Genomic DNA, 13,156 nt, shown 5'->3' with positions numbered 1-13,156 from the left:
ACAGAAGGGAAAGGGGGGGACATGATCGAAACATTTAAATATGTTAAAGGCTTAAATAAGGTCCAGGAGGGAAGTGTTTTTAATAGGAACGTGAACACAAGAACAAGGGGACACAATCTGAAGTTAGTTGGGGGAAAGATCAAAAGCAACATGAGAAAATATTATTTTACTGAAAGAGTAGTAGATCCTTGGAACAAACTTCCAGCAGACGTGGTAGATAAATCCACAGTAACTGAACTTAAACAGGCCTGGGATAAACATATATCCATCCTAAGATAAAATACAGAAAATAGTATAAGGGCAGACTAGATGGACCATGAGGTCTTTTTCTGCTGTCAGTCTTCTATGTTTCTATGCGTCTGCCTGCCACTTGCAAAAAACCATCCTCTCTCTTTTCTGCACCCAAAGTCCGAAAGATTAGGGACTATTGTTTTTAATCATCAACTATACCCGAACGTTTATCAAAAGTTCTGGATTCTTTTTTTTTTGTTAATTTATTAACAGTTTTATTTACAAGAATATATGCAATAAACACAACAACAATACAAATAGCAATACAATATTGGACAAAGAAAAGAAAAGATTTTAAAAGTTCTGGATACTTGATGGTTTCTCCCTATCTGGGTTGCAGAGATCACAAGTCCCTTGGATCAGAACCTGCCCATGATGAGGAGGCTCACCTTAGAGACAGCAGAGGGCTGTTCCCCCGCTGCCTCAGCCCACCCTACCCCAGCTAGATGTTACTTCTGGGTTCGTGCAAGGTCTGGAGTAGCAAATGGGCCATTGAGCAGCAGAGGCCCCGATGGCAGGCACTGCTCTGCTGCTTTCCATCACTGCAGCCCACTCGTCAGCCCGGCCTCGCAGCTGGTCCTGTGGCCCCAGGCGTTGCCCATTTCACCGGGCTGTCCCAACCCCAGGTGGGAAAGCTATGTCAACCGACAGCTCTGCCACACCCTACCCTTGTCCCTTCCTGGGGATAGAGGGAGGGAGGAGATTGGAATGAGAGGGTGGGAGGATCTAAGTGAACTCCTGCCTTAGCACCTGACCACCAGCAATCCTGCTAGCTTTGCCATCCCCTTTCCCCCCTCCTGGCCTTTCCCCTGGTGGTCTCCCATCCAAAATCTGAGGATTCTTACTTAAAAACGCGGGTCTCGCATGGAAATGCTTGCCCTCCATTGCCCAGGTCTCTGGGCAGCCAGTGCTCTATTCAGGGGTCCTCCATGTGCCCTGAGAGGGATAGCAAGGTTCCTCTGGTGGGCGAGGCTTTGGTGCTAATCCTAATCTCACCTTCCTGTTCTGGAGACATCCCGATCCCCACTCCCAGCCTTGACCGGCCTATAATAGGCAGCGGATGCTGCTGCATGTGGAAGCGTGGAGGAGAAAGTTTGCAGACAATAGTTTCCTGCAGATCCAACTGCATTCGTGCAGAAGGCAGCTGCGAGAGCAATCATGGGCTTCCCCAAATATGCCCATGTTACACCAACACTCCGCAGTCTGCATTGGTTGCCGATCAGTTTCCGGTCACAATTCAAAGTGTTGGTTATGACCTATAAAGCCCTTCATGGCACCGGACCACATTACCTCAGGGACCGCCTTCTGCTGCACGAATCCCAGTGACCGGTTAGGTCCCACAGAGTGGGTCTTCTCCAGGTCCCATCAATTAAACAATGTCGCTTGGCGGGACCCAGGGGAAGAGCCTTCTCTGTGGCAGCCCCGGCCCTCTGGAACCAACTCCCCCCAAAGATTAGAATTGCCCCCACCCTCCTCGCCTTTCGTAAGCTCCTTAAAACCCACCTCTGCCGTCAGGCATGGGGGAACTGAGATACTCTTTCCCCCTAGGCCTTTACAATTTTATGCATGGTATGTCTGTATGTATGTTTGGTTTTTATAATAAGGGTTTTTAAATGTTTTAATATTGGATTGTTATATGCTGTTTTTATTACTGTTGTTAGCCGCCCCGAGTCTACAGAGAGGGGCGGCATACAAATCAAATAAACAAACAAACAAACAAACTTTTGCCTTGACAAATCTCTGGTGAGGAGGAAGTGTGCCCCAACAAGACAGGACCTTTTCCACACATAACTGGACACAAGGATTTCCTTTCGGAAATGGCCAGCTTCTCTTTTGCAGGACCGCTGGGGAGTGCTGCTCCCCTGCCACCTTCGCTTGCTCACCAAAGATCGGTCAAAGCAGAAGTTGGACTCCTCCTTGCAAACTTTCTCCTCCATCCTTCCACAGTCAACAGTGACGTCCCTCCACCTGTTGCTTTGCTGGGAGAAGGTTCCATACAGGGAAATAAACACCATGTATGTTTGAGATTGGGAGAAGAACATCTCCTTGGTTGTCCAGTATACACACACACATGTCAATCCAAGCTTGGTGACTTATCAACACCTGAGCTTCCAAACTGCCAATCATGCCTGGGCTTGGGGGGAAAAAAGCATCGAATTTACCCCACCTTGAGTTAGCCAGTGCAACTTATTTCATCCAGATTCAGCTGTCTCTCAAAGATGTTAAGGTTCCTACTCAGATTTCCTGAGGTATATTCGCTACTCAATATGAAAAAAAATTATTCATGTCTTCTTCTTTTTTGCCTTGTATTATTTGAGCTTTATATTTATTTTTCAGTGTTTCATTTTATAATTCCACTTTTTCTCTAGCCACATATGAAACTTTGTTCTCCCAATCTTCATTTTTTATTTATTTATTTATTAAATTTGTATGCCGCCCCTCTCCACAGACATTTCTCCATCATGGCTTGTTTTGAGTTAAAAAAAAATTAAAGGTGCACAAGTTTAAGCTTTCATTCTCTTTTGGATATTTTCTTATGATGCCTCAGGAAGCTCAAACTGCCCAAGGAGCTGCTGAAACAGTTTCACAGAGGAATTATTGAGTCTGTCGTTTGCACATCTATAACTGCCTGGTTTGGTTTTGTACCCCAAGATAGACACAGACTTTAGAGGATAATTGGAAATGCAGAAATAAACAGTTACTGCCAACCTGCCTTTCATGAGGACCTGTATACTGCACAAGTCAAAAAAAGGTCTGTGAAAATATTTACAGACCCTTTGCATCCTGGACATAAATTGCTTCAACTAATACCCTCAAAATGGCACTATAGAGCACTGCACACCAAAAACAACTAGACACAAGATGTTTTTTTCCTGAATGCCATCACTCTGCTAAACAATTCCCTCAACACTGTCAAACTATTCATTAAGTCTGCATTACTATTACTATTAATCTTCTCATCGTTCCTATACCACATATTCTCCCGCTTGATTTATGATTACGTGATTGTAATTTATATTGATTATTGCCTAGTATGATTTGATTACTTATTTGTACCTTATGACTCATTAAGTGTTGTACTTTATGGTTCTTCTTGACAAATGTATATTTTCTTTCATGTACATTGAGCATATTCACCGAAGATAAATTCCTTCTACGTCCAATCACACTTGGGCAATAAATAATTCAATTCTATTTTATTCTGTATAAATTTGAAAAGGCCGCTATAATAATTGAAAAAGAATAACCAACACAAATGTTAATTTTCCTTAACCTGTGGCTTCCCTCCCTGTGTCGCTGCCAGTCCCCTGATCTCCCCTCACTTCAAGGCTGATTTTGTATTCAGACACAAGACACAAGCTGGGTTTCATAGAGAGACTTTTCTTCCTTGTCTTTTGACACACACACATCCGCCATTTCTGACAGGATTTTGCTCATTTTTGATACCCTCCGTGGGATTCTTAGAGACCCTTCAGAGAAGCTGCTCTTCAGCAAAGGGATTTTTGAGTCTCTACAAGAGATTTTATCAAACTTCACAAGATCACAGATGATTCTTAGAGATTAAAAAGTGGAAAATCTTTTCTTTTATGTACAGAGAGCATATCCACCTAAGACAAATTCCTTGTGTGCCCAATCACACTTGACCAAATTCTATCCTATCCTATCCTGTATAAATTTGAAAAGGCTGCTATAATAATTGAAGAAGAAAATTAAAAAAAAACCCAAATCATAATTTCCCTCAACCAGGCTGTCACATTCTCCCTGTGTCTCTACCAGCCCTCTGATCTCCCCTCATTTCAAGGCTGTTTGCCATCAGGCTGGGTTTCATGTTCCTTGTCTTTTGACACACACACACACACTCAGCGCCATTTTGACAGGATTTTGATGCCTCCTTGAAATCCCTAGAGACCTACAAATAAGCTGCTCTTCAGCAAAGGGATTTTTGAATCTCCACAAGAGATTTTAACAATCTTCACAATATCACAGATTATTCCAAGAGATTAAAACATGAGAAACATGACGTCCCCCGCCCTTTCAGGGTCTTCACGCAATGCGCCAAGGATCCTCTAGGGGGCTCCTTGCAAGAGCCGGTGAGCTCCTTCCCGCCCCTATACAAGAGAACTGAGCATGCGCCAATCTGCTCCCCAGGAAAGGAGAGATGCGTCCTGCCGGAGACATTTTCCAGCAAAGGCTTCAAAGCTTGTCCGCTCTTTCTGCAGAGCCCGATTGCGCCTTTGGGCAAGGGAAGAGGTTGGAAGGGAAGGCCTGGGCTTGGAGAGCCAGACGTGAGTCCGGGTTCAGTGACGGAAGGGGGGTGTCTTTCCCATTCATCAGGCTTGTAGTGGTGGAAAAGGGGGGGGGGGGAGAGCCAGTGGCCCCATGATCCCCTGCCGCTCCTCTGCATGCAGGAGAGAAAAGCAAAACTTCCCGCTCTTCGCTTTGCCCCCAGGGGAAAAAAAAACCAGGGTCGAAGAAAAGAAAATTTACGCTCCATTTCGATTTGAAAATCTTTGCATGGAGGGAGAGGCGGAGAGATCGTCTTTGCAAAAAAAAAAATATTTGTGCCTCTAAGTCAGTTTTGAGTCCTGGTCAGTTTCCTGCCTATTTCTTGGCCACATTTTCAGAAGGGGTTTCCCTCTCCTAGGCCGGGAGAAGCGAGCAGTAGAAGGCTTTGTATGCAAGGCTGTAACTCCGTGCGCAAGGAGTTGGATGAAAGGAGTGCAGCCATAGAATTGATACTGCCTTTTAAATTATAATATATTAAATTATGTTAACCAGAGAGAGCCATTTGGTTCAGTGATGAAAGCAGAAGTCTTTGAAACAGGACATTAACTTCTTTCTATAATAATAATAATAATAATAATTATTATTATTATTAATTAGATTTGTATGCCGCCCCTCCGAAGACTGGGGCGGCTCACAACAATAATAAAAAACAATGTTACAGTGGAACAAATCTAATAGTAAAAGATAAAAAGACATATAAAACCCTATCATTTAAAACCAAACAACACGTACATACCAAACATAAAATATAAAAGCCTGGGGAAGGTGTCTCAGTTCCCCCATGCCTGGCGATATAGGTGGGTCTTGAGTAATTTACGAAGTCCAACCTTTGCCATGAAAGCCTTGAGTCCATCCCAATTCTCAGCCCAATCTACTTCACAGGGCTGCTGTTGTGGGGAAAATAATAAGAAGGAGCATTATGTATAATTTCTCCCTTGAGTAATTTACATTATGACATGTAATCATAACCCTTTGCATGATATATCCTGCCCTCAGGCCTCTAGTTTGACAGTCCTGTCCTGTATGGTTCTGTGCAATTATCCCTATATGTAAAGAGATCAAGTTAACTAATAAGATCCCCCTCCCTGTCCCAGATGTTAGTAGGTTAATCCAAAATTCTTTTTTAAATTTTTTTTGTCCCTTCCCTCTCCTCTCCCCTCCTCTTTCCATTCTTGATAAGAAGGCTAAGTAGTTCAATTAATCACCCTAGTAAACACTCTGACTTATTTGTTTTTCATTTCAGAGATATAAGCTGGAAATATTTTCTGGTTCTTATTTTCTGGGAAGAGAGCTGAATGGTGTTAGAAAATTTGGCCAGACCTCTTGTGAACAGCAAGAATTGTGGAGATCCTTTGGTCCATTTTGGAGCTGTATTAGAGAACAGAGAAACAATGGAGGCAGAACACACAACAGATGCAGAAATTGGAAAAGATCCTCCAGCTGATCAGCCTTGGAGTTGTGGGCCACGTCCTGGGCAGAAGAGCCACGAGGAGGCCTCCAATAGTTCAGAGGTCCAATGCTCTGACTTTACAAAAATGGAGTTCCAGGAGGGGTGGGGACCCCGAGATGTTTGCACTCAGCTTCACTACCTTTGTCGTCAGTGGCTGCAACCAGAAAAACACACCAAGGCTCAGATGCTGGACCTGGTGCTCCTGGAACAATTCCTGGCGGTCCTTCCCCCAGAGATGGAGAAATGGGTGCGGGAGTGTGGAGCAGAGACCAGTTCCCAGGCGGTGTCCCTGTCCGAAGGCTTCTTGCTGACCCAGGTGCAGGAAAAGATGAAAGAAGAGTTTCAGGTGGGAGAATGGAATCATGTTAAAGGGTTAAATAAGGTTCAGGAGGGAAGTGTTTTTAATAGGAAAGTGAACACAAGAACAAGGGGACACAATCTGAAGTTAGTTGGGGGAAAGATCAAAAGCAACATGAGAAAATATTATTTTACTGAAAGAGTAGTAGATCCTTGGAACAAACTTCCAGCAGACGTGGTTGGTAAATCCACAGTAACTGAATTTAAACATGCCTGGGATAAACATATATCCATCATAGAAACATAGAAACATAGAAGTCTGACGGCAGAAAAAGACCTCATGGTCCATCTAGTCTGCCCTTATACTATTTTCTGTATTTTATCTTAGGATGGATATATGTTTATCCCAGGCATGTTTAAATTCAGTTACTGTGGATTTATCTACCACGTCTGCTGGAAGTTTGTTCCAAGGATCTACTACTCTTTCAGTAAAATAATATTTTCTCATGTTGCTTTTGATCTTTCCCCCAACTAACTTCAGATTGTGTCCCCTTGTTCTTGTGTTCACTTTCCTATTAAAAACACTTCCCTCCTGAACCTTATTTAACCCTTTAATATATTTAAATGTTTCGATCATGTCCCCCCTTTTCCTTCTGTCCTCCAGACTATACAGATTGAGTTCATTAAGTCTTTCCTGATACGTTTTATGCTTAAGACCTTCCACCATTCTTGTAGCCTGTCTTTGGACCCATTCAATTTTGTCAATATCTTTTTGTAGGTGAGGTCTCCAGAACTGAACACAGTATTCCAAATGTGGTCTCACCAGCATTCTATATAGCGGGATCATAATCTCCCTCTTCCTGCTTGTTATACCTCTAGCTATGCAGCCAAGCGTCCTACTTGCTTTCCCTACCGCCTGACTGCACTGTTCACCCATTTTGAGACTGTCAGAAATCATTACCCCTAAATCCTTTTCTTTTGAAGTATTTGCTAACACAGAACTGCCAATACAATACTCAGATTGAGGATTCCTTTTCCCCAAGTGCATTATTTTACATTTGGAAACAATAAACTGCAGTTTCCATTGCTTTGACCATTTATCTAGTAAAGCTAAATCATTTACCATATTACAGACCCCTCCAGGAATATCAACCCTATTGCACACTTTAGAGTCATGGCAAATAGGCAAACTTTCCCTACCAAACCTTCCCCTATGTCACTCACAAACATATTAAAAAGAATAGGACCCAGAACAGACCCTTGTGGCACACCGCTTGTAACCTGACTCTGCTCAGAATACTCGCCATTAACAATAACTCTCTGATGTCTATGCTTCAGCCAGCTGCAAATCCATTGAACTATCCAGGGATTAAGTCCAATCTTCACTAATTTATCTATCAGCTCTTTATGTGGAACCATATCAAAGGCTTTGCTGAAGTCCAGGTAGGCAGTATCCACGGCACCACCTTCATCCAACACCTTTGTGACATAGTCAAAGAAATCAATGAGATTAATCTGACATGATTTGCCTTCAGTAAAGCCATGCTGATTTGGGTCCAATAAGTTATTGTTTTTTAGGTGCTGATTTATCCTCTTTTTGAGTAGAGTCTCCATCATTTTAACTACAACTGATGTCAAGCTAACTGGCCTGTAGTTACCAGCTTCTTCTCTACTGCCCTTCTTGTGGATAGGCACAACACTGGCCATTCTCCAATCCTCAGGAACATCTCCTGTTAACACTGATTGGTTAAACAAATCAGTCAGGGGGGTAGCAATGACAGATCTGAGTTCTTTAAGAACTCTGGGGTGGATGCCATCTGGACCCATTGCCTTATTTATGTTTAATCTTTCAAGTTCTTCTAAGACATCGGCTTCTAAGATCACTGGAGCTGAATCCGTACAGCTGGAAGCAATGCTATATCCCTCTATAGTATTATTTTGTAAGGTGTCTTTTGAGAAAACTGAACAGAAGTAGCTATTGAAATGGTCAGCGATCTCCTTATTCCCATCAATGCATGTATTATTCCCGGTACTAAGCTTTGTGATGCTGCAGTTTTTCTTCTTCCTATCACTAATATATCTGAAGAAGGTTTTATCCCCCTTCTTTACAGATTTTGCTATTTCTTCCTCTTTTGAGGCTTTAGCAGCATATATTATCTGTTTCGCCTCCTTCTGTCTCATTTTATACACCTCCCTATCAGCTATACTTCCAGACTCTTTATACCTCCTATAGGCAGCCTTTTTTTCATTGACTATAGCCCTTACATCATTGCTAAACCATAGCAGTTTCTTCTTCCTTTTACCTTTAGTTATTTGTCTTACATACAGTCCAGTGGCTTTTAAGATGGCCTTTTTTAATACAGTCCACTGGGTGCTCGCTCCTGCCATTTTATCCCTCCCCTTTAATTCATTTTCTAAATATTCCCCCATTGCATTAAAATTTGTTTTTCTGAAATCCAATACTTTGGTTGCATTATAGGATTGCTCACAATTAGTTTTTACATCAAACCACAAACATAGATGGTCACTGCATCCTAAATTTTCTCCCACCTTGACATCTGAAACCCAATTCCCATTCGTAAAAACTAAATCTAGAATATTCTCCCCTCTAGTTGGTGTCTTAACCAGCTGTGCCAGAGCTGCTCCTGTAAAGGCCTCTACTATATTCTTACTTTTGCATGTAAGGGCACTGGGGATATTCCAGTCAACATCAGGCATGTTGAAATCACCCATAACCACAATATCTCCCTTTACTGCCATTTGGGTAATTTCATCCACCATCTTGTTGTCATATTCCTCGGATTGCCCTGGAGGCCTATAGATCACCCCAATTCTAATGACAGAACCTTCTTTATTTTGCATGCAAATCCAGAGAGTCTCTAGATCTTGACATGTATTGTGAATTAGTGTTGTTTTTAGACTTTCTTTAATATAAATGGCTACTCCACCTCCCCTTCTCTCTATTCTATCCTTCCTATACAGTGTATATCCATCCTAAGATAAAACACAGGAAATAGTATAAGGGCAGACTAGATGGACCATGAGGTCTTTTTCTGCCATTAGTCTTCTATGTTTCTATGGCAGCTCTAAAGAGAATCCCTCTGAATTTGTATATTCCTTTCAGGCAGAATTTTCTAGGATTATTTACTCCGAAGAGGCATTTGTTCTGTTCTTCCAGAGGATGTATTTGGGGCAATTCTTCCATTCTGTTTTGAGTTTCCTCAATGGATATTGGGGACTGTATTTTGAAGGTGTGGTATTATAACATTAATTCCCAAAGAAGACACAGACAATAAAAAAATTTAAAATTACAGGCCAATCTCACTGTTGAACATAGGTTATAAAATATTCACAATAATCACAGCGGGACGACTTAAAATATTAAAATAAAATTATTTACATAGATCAAAACACATTCCTTACATTTAACAGCAGATAAATGATAACACAAGAATTATACTAAACACAATAGAAGCCCACATAGATAAACAATTTGCTCTGATACTGGTTGATGCACATTAAGCCTTTGAGAATTTGAATGGGCAATTTCTTAATATACAATTGGACATGATGAAATTTGGAGGAAAATTTAGTGATCATGGCAATATATTGAAGTCAAACAGCAAATATAGTGGTACCTCATGATACGAACCCCTCGTCTTACGAACAACCCGAGATACAAACCCGGGGTTCAGAAACTTTTTGCCTCTTACGAACTTTTTTCTTACAAACCCTCCGCCGCCGCGAAGCCCCACCACCCGGCTGTCACCTTTTAAAACAGTCAGGGGGCTTCTCGGAGGCCTCCCGAACGCCGAATGCCAAACCCGAACTTCCTGGTACGGCATTCAGGAGGCCTCCGAGAAGCCCCCCCGGCTGTTTTAAAAGGTGACAGCTGGGCGGCGGGGCTTCTCAGCGGCCTCCCGAACCCGAACTTTTGTCGAACTGAAAAATGCTCGGAAACTTCAGATCATGCAGAATGCAGCTGCGAGAGCAATCATGGGATTCCCTAGGTATGCCCATGTTACACCAACACTCCGCAGTCTGCATTGGTTGCCGATCAGTTTCCGGTCACAATTCAAAGTGTTGGTTATGACCTATAAAGCCCTTCATGGCATCGGACCAGAATATAGCCGGGACCGCCTTCTGCCGCACGAATCCCAGCGGCCGGTTAGGTCCCACAGAGTTGGCCTTCTCCGGGTCCCGTTGACTAAACAATGTCTGTGGCGACCCCGACCCTCTGAAACCAGCTTCCCCCAGAGATTAGAATTGCCCCCACCCTCCTTGCCTTTCGTAAACTTAAAACCCACCTCTGCCATCAGACATGGGGGAACGGAGACATCTCCCCCGGGCTTATACTGTTTATGCATGGTATGTTTGTGTGTATGTTTGCTTTTATTAATGGGTTTTTTAGTGTTTTTTAAATTATTAGATTTGTTTTTACTTTGTCTTTATTATTGCTGTGAGCCGCCCCGAGTCTACGGAGAGGGGCAGCATACAAATCTAATAAATAAAATAAATATTCTACAGATGTCATTTACCATCAGCAAGAGTGGCCAAAATGTATTGAACTATACCACCCAAAGGTTGGAAATGCAATTACATACAAGGGACATTCTACCACATGTAGACTAAAAAATTGAGATGAGGCCAGAATTTTTTCTATTGGGAATAATAAAAGAAAATATTAGAAAGGAAGTTTATTGTATCATACAATACATAATAAGAGCAAGCGAGAATTGTTTTTTTATTTTATTTTAATTGCAGTATGATCATTCACTTCTGTCTCTGTTCTCTTCCTTTCTTTCCCGGATCATATCATGTCCAGAAATCTGTGGAAGCCGTGACTGAATATCCAAAGGAGGGGAAAGGTCCATTCATATCTTCTCAAGAGCTGCTCTTCAGGGAGAACTTCCAGACATATCAAAGTCAAGACACTACGCAAGGTAAGAAAATCTCTTTCTGTGGGATGTGAGATTTCCAGATTTAACTGATCATTTGACATCACTTTATTGGAGTCTTTAACAAATCTGCTTCCACTGTTATTTATCTTTCTCACAGAGAGTAGAATATCGTCCTTGGAGTTTTTAGAATCACCTCTTTGTGGTGGAGCTGAAGGATTAGCTGAACCGCTTCTTCAGGTAAAGAGGAGAAAAATCAGATAAAGCCCCCTGAATCTTGGATTGATTTGTTCTAGAGTTAAATGTATAAAATTGCTGTTTCTGAGCAATACGGATTTGACATCAAGTCATTGAACATTCATGCTCAGCTTAGCCTCCCTCTCCCTTCTGGGGGGATCCTTCGTGAGTTGCCTTCTCCACCCATTCAGCTTCACCATCATATTTCATTCATCAGAGTGTTGTCCATATTGGGGATCCTCCTTCTGTCTCCCAGGGTTGTTCTAACACACCATTACAACAGCAACAATTAAAAAAATGCAGTAGTACCTCGTGATATGAATCCCTCGTCATACGAACTTTTCGAGATACGAACCCGGGGTTCAGAAAATGTTTGCCTCTTCTTACGAACTTTTTTTGCCTTATGAACCCGAACACAGAACCTGGAAGTTCGGCAAAAGTTCGGGTTCGGGAGGCCGCTGAGAAGTGCCGCCGCCCGGCTGTCTCCTTTGCAGAAGAACCGCGGAGCTGTCAGACGGTCGGGAGGCTCAAACGGAGGTGCGGAATCCCAATAGGGAATTCCATGGGCGGAGCTTTGACGTCACAGAGACGTCCTTCCTGGGCAGCTGAAATGTGGACTCCAGGAAGGACGTCTTTGTGACGTCAAAGCTCCGCCCATGGGATTCCCCACCTCCGTTTGAGCCTCCCGACTGGCCGACAGCTCCGCGGCTATTCTGCAAAGGGGACAGCCGGGCAGCGATGCTTCTCGGCGGCCTCCCGAACCCGAACTTTTGCCGAACTTCCAGGTTCGGCATTCAGGAGAACGCCGAGAAGCCCCCCGGCTGTTTCGGAAGGTGACAGCCGGGGGGCGGTGCCTAGCGGAGCGCCGTTTTTGCGATTATTATTTTTTTGCTTGCACGCATTAATTGATTTTACATTGTTTTCTATGGGAAACATTGTTTCTTCTTACGAACTTTTCGCCTTACGAACCTCCTCCTGGAATCAATTAAGTTCGTAAGACGACGTATCACTGTACTCCTTTTTTGTCAACCTTCATGAAGGTGTGAAGTTGGGTTACATTGGTCCCTCAGTGGATAAAATGAGCTATAGGAAAACATGTCAGGTTCCAGTAATTTACCAACTGACCAAGAATATTTTAGTTGGTTACACCATAAGGCATTCCAAATACTTCCAGTCTGATTAAACATAATTTAGTTGTGTCTTCAGACTAGAGTTGAGATCTTAACTCTGAATTCTGTAGAAGATTCCCATGTTGTTCACTGGATCTCTTTCCTAGAATTGGTGCCAGAAAATTACCAAAAATATTTTTTGGATTATCTGTTAATTAGAGAAACATGTTTCCTTGTTCAGGATGTTCTGCCATTTGAGGACGTGGCTGTGTATTTCTCAGAGGAGGAGTGGTCTCAACTGGATGCTGACCAAAAAGCACTCCATGAAGAAGTCATGCTGGACAATTCCAGGAATTTCTTTTCTCTGGGTAAGAACCCCTGTCTGTGCTCAGAAATATAAAGAGGGGAGTTAAATGTTATTTCGGGGGGTGGGGGTGGAAATATGGAACATATTGAGGCCCTCTTCACTTTTGTCAACTTTTTTATTTATTTATTTATTTATTGGATTTGTATGCCACCCCTCTCCGAAGACTTGGGGCGGCTAACAGCAATAACAAGACAGCATACAATAATAATCCAATACTAAG

General features: G+C 42.6%; 1 pseudogene; it reads left to right on the top strand.

Moving 5' to 3' along the window:
• Positions 1-4,433: 4,433 nt before the first annotated feature.
• LOC139159249 (zinc finger protein 208-like) overlaps positions 4,434-13,156 on the top strand; it is a 69,444-nt pseudogene continuing 60,721 nt past the window's right edge.

This window comes from Erythrolamprus reginae, chromosome 2 (assembly GCF_031021105.1).
Source record: "Erythrolamprus reginae isolate rEryReg1 chromosome 2, rEryReg1.hap1, whole genome shotgun sequence".
In the NCBI taxonomy this organism is placed as follows: domain Eukaryota; kingdom Metazoa; phylum Chordata; class Lepidosauria; order Squamata; family Dipsadidae; genus Erythrolamprus; species Erythrolamprus reginae.
Note: the sequence above shows the minus strand (reverse complement) of the source record. Positions and strands in the feature narration are given on the sequence as shown.